Raw genomic sequence first — 11,013 nt, forward strand, 5'->3', positions numbered from 1 at the left:
CCTTTCCTGTGCTCACTGACCTATCTGATGCTGTGTTGGCTGCCCCCACCCTAATTTGCCATATGCCACTCCTGGCATGCATGCTGTGGGTTGGCCACCCGTGGTTTAGACCAGTGGTCTCCAAACTTTTTTGATCGCGCACCCCTATCAGTAAAACAGTTTTGAGCATGCACCCCCATTATATGTATACTTATATAAATAGAAATAGAAGTTCTAATATTTTCTTCCTGCACCCCAATGGATCGTCTTGCGCGCACCCCACTTTGGAGACCACTGGTTTAGACTAATGAAACTCAGAGTGGAAAGTAGGACCTGGTCTACTGAGATGCATGCAAGTGCCTCACTATATTTGCTGTGCTACATTACATATAAACAGGTCGGGGTAGCAGGTGTCAAACAATACACAGAACTAATTTAACAGTAACATTCAAGTTGTCTACCTAAAGGAAGTTAGCCCCAAGCCATGAGCTGGCAGCAGCTTGCCTGGAGATTTCAGGGAAACTTTGCTTTGGACTACACCAGTGTCAATCTAGGGTAACCCTGTTGACTCGGAGGAAGTCACTTGAACATATATGCAAGCTGGTGCTGTCCCTTCTTGTTATGACACATTCACCTGGAAAGAGTGGAAGAGCACGTTCACCTGGAAAGAGCAAGGGCCAGATTTGCCTCCCAGCTGCACCGGTTTAAGTCCATGAAGTGAACGGGGATCCATCTCTGCAAGCAAACAGAATTTGGCCCACAGACTTGAGTGGCAGCAACAAATGAATTGGAAGGAAGTGTAAGAGATACAGGGGTTATGGTATAAAATAATATGCTTAATTAGTTCAGGAAGTCCTTTAAATATTTTATGAAGCTACCAACAAGCTTTCTGCTCCTGGCCCTCTGTGGTATCAGAAACCAGCAGGAAGCAGAGGCGCTGACATTTGCAATTCTTCTCCCATAGGTACCTTCCGCTGGCACTAAAGACCACCACAGGTGGCATAAATGGGGCCAAGGCACATCCCCAGTTGGCTAGCATTGTCAGGCTTTATGAAGCTTGTAATGAAAGAACATCGCGGAGCAAACTCTGCTCCTTCTTACGTCAGTGTAAATCCTAAGTAACTCCATTGACTGCAGTGAAGTTGCTCACTCCTTACATTTAGATCAGTATCTATCTGGTCCTGTTAAAATGCTGCTATTTTGCCTCTGACTTCTTTTCACTTGGAGCACTACAGCTCTAACCCACCTGTGCTATTTGTACATTTGTCTTCTACATGGGATGGATTCATCGATTCATAGCTTGTGTAACCACAAGTCATTTTAGGAGAGACGTGACGTATGCTCCATCTGATGGTGATACGGCTTTGAGATAGTTTGCAACAACCACTAAGTCATATTTTTGGACCCTGCCTTCCCTTTGGGGCTCAGCAGCTGACATCAAATCCATCCAAACCAACAGATTTCGTTGCTGCTGCTGTTCTGCTCTAACGCTTGTGCTTCAATGTGCAAGGCTGAATTGACAAAACCGAAAATCTAAGCCCAGCTCCCTGCTGTTCTGGCACAGGGTTTAGCCTGGACCACAGGAAAAGAAGCACTTGAAAAGGAAGAAAACATTATGAGCATGATCACTCGATTGCTAAGAATATACAAAAGCCAGGCAAGTAATGGAAAACCCTATGCTTGAAACAAACCTCAGCTAGACAAAGGACCAGGAAAGAACGTATAGGCAAAAACTTGCATGCAAAGAGGGACACAGTGAATAATGAATGAGTACCTTATGCTTTTGTATAGGTATTTGCATATGGAGGTCTCTGCAAGGGAGTAGCATTGGGCTCATTGTAAGAGAGCGGAAGGGGTTCCCCTCAAGTCAGACAGCAAGTCAGTGACAGGACTGGACCCTGAAGCTCCCAGCCCAGGGCCGTGTTCACTCGTTTCATACACCACTGACATACTGCTGCCATCCGTCTCCTTCAAACTGACTGACTGCCTAGTGAAGAGGCAGGCACAGCTTGAAAGTACCATGCCCAGATAGGAGACCATTCCCTGGCCTTTGTATTTGCATCTGTAATCAGGCAGGCTAAGGATGGATACCCGAGTGTGATGCCATGTCTTAGGGATGCATTTGGTAGCTGTGTTGGTCTGAGAGAAAAAGAAATGCAAAATCTACAACTCTTGATTCCGAGATGATACCTTTTATAACCAACTGAGAAACGGCAAAAAAAAAATCTTTTTCTGCTGGCAAGTTTCTTTGGGTAGATGCGATATCCTTTATTAGACCAACTGAGGAGTTGGAAAAAAGTTCTTGGCAAGCCTTTGGGCGCAGTTGCCCTTCATCAGGCAGAGGGAGTCTCTGCTGGTCTGAGACCCCAAGGAATGAGAGAAGCTAAAAGTGTGGTAGGATGTCAGTGAAAATGTAAATAGGGAGAGATAAGGCAGACAAAAAGAAAAGCAGGGAAGGGAGAGGGAAGAGGGGGGCAGGGAGTCAGAGGGAGACAACAGTGATAAGGTGGAAAAGAAGCAGTCTGTGAAAAAGGAAATAGTTGGAGATCAGGAAAGCAGGAACGAGAGAAGCTAAAAGTGTGACAGGATGTCAGTGAAAATATAAAAGGGTAAAAATAGGAAAACAAAAGGTAACGCAGGGGAGGGAGGGGGAAGAAAGCAGAGGACAAAAAAAGGCCAAAGGGAAAACACTACAGTGGTAATAATATGAAGTGAAACAGGTGCTAGAAATAAAATGGAAATGCTAGGGAACCAGGAAGAAAAAGGGGAGAGGAAAGAGAGAAAAGGTGGGGAGAAAAAGAGGCCAGGTCAGGCAGGTACCATGTGAATCAGATGTCCGGCAGGGAATAATGTGTCATAAATCCAATGTCTATATCGAGTCCACGATTTTTAGTATCCGGTAGGTTGATCCAGTAAGTTGATGAAGCTTCCTCTTTGCAAGATTGAAGTGTATTTTCTGCCATTGGGACTTGTTACCATCTTTGAATTTCCCTGAGCCTGAGGAAGGGATAACTTTTTTGCAATTTCTTAGCTGGTCTAATAAAGGTATCCTCACTGACCCAAGAATTGTAGAGTTTTGCATGCTGTGTCTTAGGGCTGTGAGAGCTGCGCTCATTTGGATGTGGGCACTGTTATTTTGAGGACCTCCCTCACGGAGGAGCATCGTCTTGCCTTTCATGAAGGGCTGTGCTTGTCCTCACCACGCTACCCCTCCTGAGCAGGGCAAGGAAGAAACACATCCCGACACTGCGCAGAACGGTTCCACCACCTGGCCGGGCCACAGAACAAAGCGCATCCCAGAGCTGCTTTCATTGTGTCCATCAACGCGCCGATTGTCACACTGCTTCTCTCTCAATTCCTCAATCCGAATAAACCTCCCAGGCTCCCTGCCTGGCAGGCTTTTTTTTTTTTTTTAAAAGAAAATACATTTAAGAACGGGCATTTTCATGGGAAAGGCATCTATAAAACGGGGGGGGGGGAGCCCTAGAACTTCCTCTCATTGCACCCTACCCCCCGATGCTGTTTTTAAAAAACCCCTTTTTCAAGCTTTTGTTCTTGGTTGTGCAGTAGCAGGAAGCAGCATAATGGTTTGGCAGAACAGCAACTATAAAGATCCTCTTGGTTTTTTGTTTTGCTGCAGCACTGGGGTCACCTGAGCCTATTCCAGTCACACATGCCCCTTATGCTCATTAGCATGCACTGATAACCTGTTTAAAGTCTGAATTTCTTAAAACTGAAAAAGGTGCACCAGGCAAACTGGCTCCTGGCAGGAACAGAGACAAAAGAAATAAAACAGCAGGATGGGATCCCTGTTGACAAGTCTGTGCGCAGGTGCCGCTGTGGTTTGAAGCATTACAGACATGAACACAAAGGTTTCTTCTAACCCTCTCTTGCTTTAAAGCAGTGGTTTTCAACCTCTGGTCCGGAGCCCCCGGGGGGTCCGCAGGCTATGTCTAAGGGGTCCATGAAAGACACTTATGATCAATCATATGTGAATACCCACACTTACAATTCAAAGGGATCTGCACCTCCATTCGAAACGTTGTAAGGGCCCACAAATGAAAAAAAGGTTGAAAACCGTTGCTTTAAAGTTTGATTCAAATGCATCCCAACTTGCAGGAGAGAAATAAGCAACAGAAACGCTGCAGCTCCCTCACTAGGAGAGGAACATCAGACCATTCTGCACATAACACAATGGGCTTTGGGGGTTGTGGTAACTCAGGACCGGGTCTTCCACCGCCATATGCCCCAAAGCTGTCCCTCGGCAGCAGTGAATTACTCAGAGGAGTAACTGTTTGCAGAGCTGGGCTGCAAGTTAGCCAAAGGGTTTGCGCTCCTCCAGGAAAACAAGATGAAGAGCCATTTCAGCATGCCAGAGGCTAACCCAGGTAATGGTTCTCATGGTGCATCGCTAGCTGTGCACAAGGCCCCAGGTGCTTCAGCAGGTGCTCGCTGTATAACTGCAATTATTATTATTGGGTAAAATCCTGCTCCCTAGCCACAGCCCAGATACAGAGGGCTGACCAAGGGCATCCTCATGCATTTGCCACCCACAAACCGCGGGGCAGGGGCAGAGCTCCACAGCCACTTCAGCTGCAGGCACGAGCATCCTGCAGTCACTCCTACAGCTGATAAACCTACAAGGCAGCCCTTACCTGACGGCAAGGCTGGAAACCCACTCTTCACACCCCTGCTCCTTTCCCTCCAGAGAAAGGACCCCCTCCTCCTGCAAGAGCTCCAGTTCTCTGGCAAGCAGAGGGTTTGCCCTCCTTTCACAGCTTTGTTCCCCCCACAGAGCCAAGCGGCTCCACCTCCATCTCCTACCGCAATGGAGCAGGAAGGCTTCCTCTTGTTCTTACAGCAATCACTTCTGCCTTCACCGTGCGGTTCCTAAGGGGACTCTTCAACTTCAAATAATGACAGCAAGTTTCCTCTGCTCTGAACAGGGGCATGCATTTCTATGGTGAATGTCCCCGTTGTCTTGGCATCAGCTACTGATAGATGCCACATACTGAGCTTGATGAAGCCAGAGATTTATCTACTCATTCTACTGCTGTGCTCTTCCACATTTTGCAACAGATCAACCCCCCACTTCGAACCGGCGATAAACTGTATTTCCGTGACAATTTTAGAACGGCTGAATTTAGAGGGGCAGGGAGTGTTCGAGGCCTCCTTAAAAGTTTCAAATCACCAGCAGTTGGCTTGCTCGATCGCCGCAATGGACAAAACTCTTCCAAGCAGGAAACCTTACCACCCCCTCAGCTCTCCTGTGAAATATGAATTTGCATTTCTACCCATGCACTCTCTTATGCCTGATGGAGGCTGTGCACGCCAGAAAGCTTGCAAATAAATAAAATAAATTGTTTCCAAATATCTAGTTGGCCTAATAAAAGAGATCGCCTCTTCCACGGGTTTTGATTCCTTTTACACCAATGTACGAACTCACTCATGAAAGAAATGAAGGAAGGTGAAAGCAGCTCAGAGGAAACCACTTTGCCTATCCTGACCTTGAACAGCTGTCTTCTGTCAGAGCCTCGCTCACCTTATTTACTAGTTTTGGTTCATTTATACTGTCAAAGGTCTCTCCCATGTATCCATTCATAACAGGGCAACACAGAGAAGAACACGCTACATTTGCTTCACAGGCATGGCTGGACCAGGTAAGGATGTGCTCCTGGTATGGTGATGATGGCCAAGGTCCCACATTTATACTGCTAAGAGTGCCTCAGCCACCATGGGATAAACTCTACCAGCACGGGCATTGTGAAGGGTAGAGAAGTCCTCTGCAAATGCATAAATGAATAAAGTAGAACAGGGTACAGGGATGAGCTCTAGCTGTCAAGTTCAAATCCAGTTCTCTGATTTCCTCTTCTTCCTGATTTGGGTTTTGTCTCGGAAATTTTAGTTCAGCCCCTTCCATTTGGCTTGAGCTGGGATGAGTACATGCAGCTGAGTGGTTTCGGCTGGTACAGTCTTTAAGAAGTATTGCCTAGAGAGTGGGCGTGCTATGTTTATAGCAGCATTGGTTTTAGTGATTAAAGCCTGGATCTCCCTCTGTCATCTGTAGGAGACTGCAGTCTCTTAAAGCAGACATGCTGGTCACTTAAACAACAATATTTGAATCTTCAGAAGGGCAAAGAAAATCTCCCCCTCTCATGGTTTGTTGTAACAAGTACTGCTGGGCAAACACAATGCTATCTAGACTTAGGAACAGTCCCTTCCTCTGTTCCTCACATCAAAAAAGGTGTTTGAAAGTGGAGAGCTGCGGCATATTAGATATGAAAGCGAGCAAATGCGGAATATATGCTTCACTGGAAGCCAAGGAAGCTGCCTCAGGACGCACACATCTTCTTGGGTCTTTTGAACTAGCGTAGTCCAAACCCTGGATCTGAATTTCTTAGGTGGTCCCTGTCTCTTTAATGAGCATGACCACAATCTCATGATCTGAACAAGCCAGATTTGGGGATACTGGGAATCTGAAAGCAGACTTTGCAGCAGGAGTTTCTGTGTAAACATTCGGGAAGCGGTCGCTGTGAATTTCAAAGAAATGAGGGATGTAACAGAAAACCCCAGTGGTCTACCGAGATGCAGCAGAGATATGCATGATGTGCTTCATGCCTGGCAGGCTAGAAGTTTCCTTAAGCAATACCCTGACAGCGTCGTGATCAAGGAAGAGGCGACTAGATGCCAGAGCTGGGGATTTAACAGGTCTCCAAGATGCTAAATGCTGGAAATGAGAAGAATGAGCAGCGCCACCCCCCTGAAGAGTACAAGGGAATTTCCCTGGGAAGGATGTATCAATCACTGCCCTGTCTCACCAGTCCTCAGTGCAGCAGAATCAGTCAACCACCAAACTTTGTGTGTTGAACAGAAGTTTTATTAAGCAGCAAAGCACTCCTGCAGGGCCTGCTGCATCTAGTACATATGTCTTTGCATCCGCAAGTCACAGCAGAAATCAGGATTAAAGACTGCTGACCAAAGGGAGCACACCTGTGCAAAGACAAGCTCAAAATGTGACTCTATGAGATGGAAGAGCTATTGGAAAAGACAGTGGAAGCAGAGGCCAATGGCAAAAAACAATTTGCTGTGCAGATGGCTTGGCTGCAGGTTTCCAACAGCACTAAAGGCTCCAGGTGACCAGTACTGAATGAGGCAGGAGACAGAGAGGGGCATGAGCCACAGCTCTGAGACTGGCATGTCAGTGCTAACACACTTCAAATGTAGGTCTGGGACTTTGACTTGACTCAGAAAGGAGACACGGGCCAGGCACAAAACACTATCCAAAGCTAAAAATCAGGAGCGCGCACAAGCTGTTTCTTATTTGGTTTCTAAGGGCTCGGCCACTCAAGGCAATGAATTGGAATAACTATGCACCAGTAATGCCTTGCGTGAACACACTTATTCCAGAATAAGACAATCACACACTGAGTCATTCTGAAGCAATTACCGCACTTTAAATTCACGCCTTTCCTCGGTCTTAAATAACAAAGTGTATCCTGCCCATTTAATGTAACGAGGACTTCAAATAGACACATACATTTTAACTCTTTTTAAAGGCAACTGCAAAGCTCATATCTAAGCTAAACTTCCCAGAAACCTGGGATAACTGGGCTGGGGCAGGGAGGAAGACTCAGTCATATCCTATGGTCCCTTTAGATTGTTTTGGCAAAGTATAGAGGACTCAGAATAAGAGAGAACTGGGCTCCAGAGAGTTCACATCCAAATTACAGCTCAGGTCCATCTAGCCAGGCAGCAAACGTGCACGAAGAAGGGAGCGACTGTATATTGAACCTGTGGAAGTCACTGCCACAAGAATTTTCAAGACTGCAAAGTCTTTTCTAATCCATTTTGGAAAGTATATTTAAAGGATTTAAATACCAACGGGTGAACTACACCACCATGCAGAAGGCCTGAACAAGGAGGGCTCTATGTACAACTAAGTGTGACTTTGGTCCTTGTACATATTTGAGGCTTAACTTGTACACTTGGGCCCTGAAGTGGCACTTCTCTTATGCATGAAGCCTCGGGTAAGCTTTCTGCTCAGTTGATCTCACCCGGCATAATATGCAGCTCCATGGGACAGGCAGGCAGGTCAAAAAGCTGGAAGTTATATTAATCCCTCGTGCTTCAGGGCTTCATCTAGAAGAAATTTTCCCCCCGCTGCAAAAATGCTTCATAGTCATCTCAGGCACACTGGCATATTGATTTACCTGCATCTGGAAAAGGAGCTAGAGGTTGCTGCCACCAAAAAATCGTTGACTACAAGGGCTGATAGTCTGTCTCCTTTGCTATAGTAACTGTCATCTATCAAATGCTGGAGAGAGACTTCTTCCGAAATAACAGCACTCACTGAGAACTGAGTCCATATTGCATTTTGCAAATTATTTGCAACCATCTTAAATTAGTCGCCTATTATGATGCCTGCTTCCTGATTGGACGATGCAAACTTTCTGAGCAGAAGATAACGAGTGAGGTATAACAAACAGCGAGCAAGTAATAGCACATTTGCAGGCAGAGAATAATTTGGAGTCTGTAAACATTTTAATGAGCACCTAGCTATTGCCTGACTATTTGCAAATAGCTAACACAACCCAACAGAGAGCAGCAGAATGAGGCTAGCCCTTCGCTCATCAAACAGATCATTAAAAGTCCTCCCCCCCCCATCACATAGGAACCAATATTGCCAGGAATCATCTCCTCACATCCCTGCCAAGCTGACATGCAGAACTGCAGAGGTTTTCAACCGGTCTAAATATAACAACATATCTAGTGGCACACAGTGCACTCAATCAGCCTGATTGTTAAGTCTCGTCCTCTTCGTAGCATCCCCGTAGTGACGCGTGAACTTGTCTGAAGCCTACAAAATGCACCAACGCAGCCACCTCTACCTGCCGCCCTCCCATAACTTTATTTAGCAAGATTTCGTCTTAGGTACCGGCATTTTCTGTTTTTATTAGTCTTATTTCTTTGGTTTCTCTTCCACGGCTGTTGTGGCCACAAGCACACAGTGACATCCTCTGTCGGGACTATGGAATGACTTTAGGCAACACCCGTCTGCTCCTGGGCTTTGCCACCCTGAGTGCATTGAAGTGACAGGGCTGAGCTTCCCCCGACACTGAAGAGACCAGGAAGAAACAGGAATTGCTCAATGATGAATGTTGAAGGTGCTTTAGCTTATATCCCGGTGAGCTGGTGCCTTGGCCATTCTGCCCTTTGGACACAGTCCGTAAGGACTCTGTGCTTATCTTCTCATCCTGGAGTTAGTTGCATGACTAAGGAAACAATAAAGTAATGTAAATCCCAACACAGCACGTCACGTAAGCTCCGGTTTAGGTCTCAGCATGCAGGTCGTTTCACCAACGGTAGAGTTAAATTCATCATTAAGCCCTGGGTGGGACAAAGGTCAGCAAGATCACCAGAGCCTCCTCCTTAGGCTTCTCTGAACCAAAGGCTTCACCTACAAAGCTGCTCAGCTTCCATCCTCAGGGTTTGAAATACAGGGGGGATCGGGGGCATGGGGGGGTGAGCCCCCCATAAGAGACAAGAGCCCCTGACCTGCCCCAGGCCTTTCTAAGCAGCTCAGGCAGCGGTGGTGGCTCCTTCTCGCTTCCGGCTGCAGAGCCCCCAAGAGCCCGAGTGTCCTTCAAACCCTGTTCACCCTCCACTTAAATAGTTTAAAAAACCCCTTTTTTTCCAACTATTTAAGTTGGTCTAATAAACGATACCAGATTGACTCGAAGCACCTGGTTCACCCTCCATGCGCTCTTCTCGGAGAGATACTGCCACCCCCATTACCCGGACGGTAACGAGCTAGGGAGTCAAGAGGAGCTTCTTAGCCCTTTCCAGCAGCATCAGTGTCTGCTGACAAGGGGACGTGGGCCGATTTTGGGAGCAACTGTGCCACGTCCCCATGTGACAACATGCTGGGTTACAAGAACAGGACCCTCACTAGTCACACGTGTGCTAGGACAGCGGGACGCGGTGCCCAGGGAAGTGGCTGGAGCGGCTCAGGAAGAGGCTGGAGGTGGATCAGACCCTGTGCAAATGGGCTTGGAAGTGCTGGTCATTCTCCAAGACGAGGATGTCCCATAAGATGATCCTTGAGCATACATGTTGCCTTTGTTATAAAGTGCAAAGTGGCGCTAGGGGAGGAACAATGGGGATTTCAACAATGACCTGGACGGGGTTTGGGGAACAAGCCAAATCCAAGAAAGCTGCGTGCTTGGTTTTGGAAAGGGTGGGCAAGCAGCCGGCAGCAGAATACCTCTAGCACCAGCGCTGCAGGGAGCTTAACCTTCCTGCCCTGCATCAGGCTTCAGCCGACGGCTTCACAGGGGCTAGCGCGGGGACCCGAGGAGATATTCCTGATTTCCATCCCCCTGGCCAAGAGCACTCGCTCCACCGCCTGCACGCAGACGACTCTCGTATGTGGCCGTACGACGTTCAAAATGGTGTGGGGTCTTTGCGTGACCCCCTGCCGCTCCAGTCTCATAGACGTTTGGGGCTGGAAGGGACCTTACACGTCGTCGGCGCCAGCCCCTGCACCTGGGCAGGGAAGACGGCTGGGATCAGACGACCCCAGCAAGGTGGGCGTCAAGACACTCTTTGGAGACCGCCAGGGTGGGTGACTTCCTTGCGCGGGGGCTTCCTGCTTAAAAGCATGAGACACCGGGGAAGGAAGTCACGGGCACCATGGCTGAGTGATGTTGTAGCCGGGGAAGGATGGGACGGGCACGGAGGGTCTTAGCTTGCACCCAGGGTGTCACTGGGACAAAGTTAGGTGTCACTTCGTCCCCACGGAGAAGTGCAAGAGACCCGGGGGAGATGCAGGAGCCGGAGGAAGGTTGTAGGAGGCGCAGGGAAGAGTGCAAGACACCTGGGGAGGAGTGTATGAGACCTGAAGGCGAGTGAAGAGCCCGGGGAGGAGTGTAGGACTTCAAGCCCGCCTCGCCCGCGCAGCCCCGGCCTCCCCGCTCCTTCCAGGACCGGGCAGCCACACCCCGCCCGCGCCCCTCATGCCCGGAGCGGCAAGCG

General features: G+C 48.1%; 1 protein-coding gene across 1 annotated transcript in view; it reads left to right on the forward strand.

Annotated features, from left to right (window-relative positions):
• Positions 1-11,013, forward strand: part of HRH3 (histamine receptor H3) — a 35,573-nt gene that overhangs the window by 20,300 nt on the left and 4,260 nt on the right. The window lies entirely within an intron of this gene.

Source organism: Gavialis gangeticus, unplaced genomic scaffold (assembly GCF_001723915.1).
Source record: "Gavialis gangeticus isolate Ggan-Ray unplaced genomic scaffold, GavGan_comp1, whole genome shotgun sequence".
Lineage (NCBI taxonomy): Eukaryota > Metazoa > Chordata > Crocodylia > Gavialidae > Gavialis > Gavialis gangeticus.